The following is a 1,179-nucleotide window of genomic DNA, read 5'->3' as shown; positions in this document are numbered from 1 at the left end:
TAAGGTAGTCTAGGCTAAGCTATGCTGCTCGGTAGGCTAGATGTATAAAATATACTTTCTACTTATGATGAGTATACATAACCCCATTTAAGTCAAGAAGCATCTGTGTTAAGATACATACATATCCTAGAGATAAGGTTATTCTTGCCATACATCTATTTTCAATTATTTGAATTGCAAAATGCATTATTAGATCATTTCCTACTAACAGAATTGTTTTTTGAGAAAAGATATACTTCAGGAAAAAAGAAAAATAAATATATTACAATGAGTTATTGCTTAGAAGATAAAAATATATGAGATAAATTATGTAAAAGAATGTTAAAGTACTCCTAAAAGGAATTTATCCTAGAACTTAGTCTGAAAATGCAGACTTGGGCTTGCGCTGGAGCATGGTTTACTTGCGAGGGTCATAAGATGGAAACAGCTACTAGGGAGGCTGAGGCAGTAGAATTGCCTGAACCCAGGAGGCGGATGTTGCGGTGAGCTGAGATCGCGCCACTGCACTCCAGCCTGGGTAACAAAAGCGAAACTCTTTAAAAAAAAAAAAAAAAAAAAAAAGATGGGAACGCTCCGGGAACGTAGAAATATCCCGCCGTGGGTGAAATGTTTCAAAGACCTGAAAGATTCCGAAGTGTTCCAGGTCCAGACGCGGCTGCTGGAAGCCATGTTCGGCCGGGACGGATGTCGAATCCTTTACATCGAGCAGGTGAGCAAGGCTATGCTCGAGCTGAAGGCTCTGGAGTCTCCAGACTTCGCCGAGGTAGTGGTTTACGGCTCCTATAAATACAAGCTCCGGGCCAAGTGGCTGCTCCAGTCTATGGCTGAGTGGCACCGCCAGCGCCAGGAGCGAAAGATGCTCAAACTCGAGGAAGCCATGAATGCCCTCGAACCAGCTTCCAACCAGGATGAAGGCCAGGATGTAGAGATTAGTTTGTGGCCAGCTTTGAAGTGATTGTTCCAGCTTTGTTTAAAATCTGTTCCAGCCTGAGGAGTTGAGGCAAAATCATCTGTTTAGGGGACTCTACCTTGGGTCTGAGTCTTGTTGTGAATATCTTTGATTGTTCCCAATAAAAGTTTTTCTTCCCCATTTTAAAAATTAATAAAGTTTTAAATCAGTAAAAAAATGCAGACTTATTTTCAAACATATTTATTTAATTTTTAGAAATATTTTATATA

General features: G+C 40.3%; 1 pseudogene; it reads left to right on the top strand.

Moving 5' to 3' along the window:
- The first annotated feature begins 562 nt into the window (after positions 1 to 562).
- Positions 563 to 955, top strand: LOC108588108 (developmental pluripotency-associated 5 protein pseudogene; annotated as a pseudogene).
- Positions 956 to 1,179: the final 224 nt, after the last annotated feature.

Source organism: Callithrix jacchus, chromosome 14 (genome assembly GCF_049354715.1).
Source record: "Callithrix jacchus isolate 240 chromosome 14, calJac240_pri, whole genome shotgun sequence".
NCBI classification, from domain to species: Eukaryota; Metazoa; Chordata; class Mammalia; order Primates; family Cebidae; genus Callithrix; species Callithrix jacchus.
Note: the sequence above shows the minus strand (reverse complement) of the source record. Positions and strands in the feature narration are given on the sequence as shown.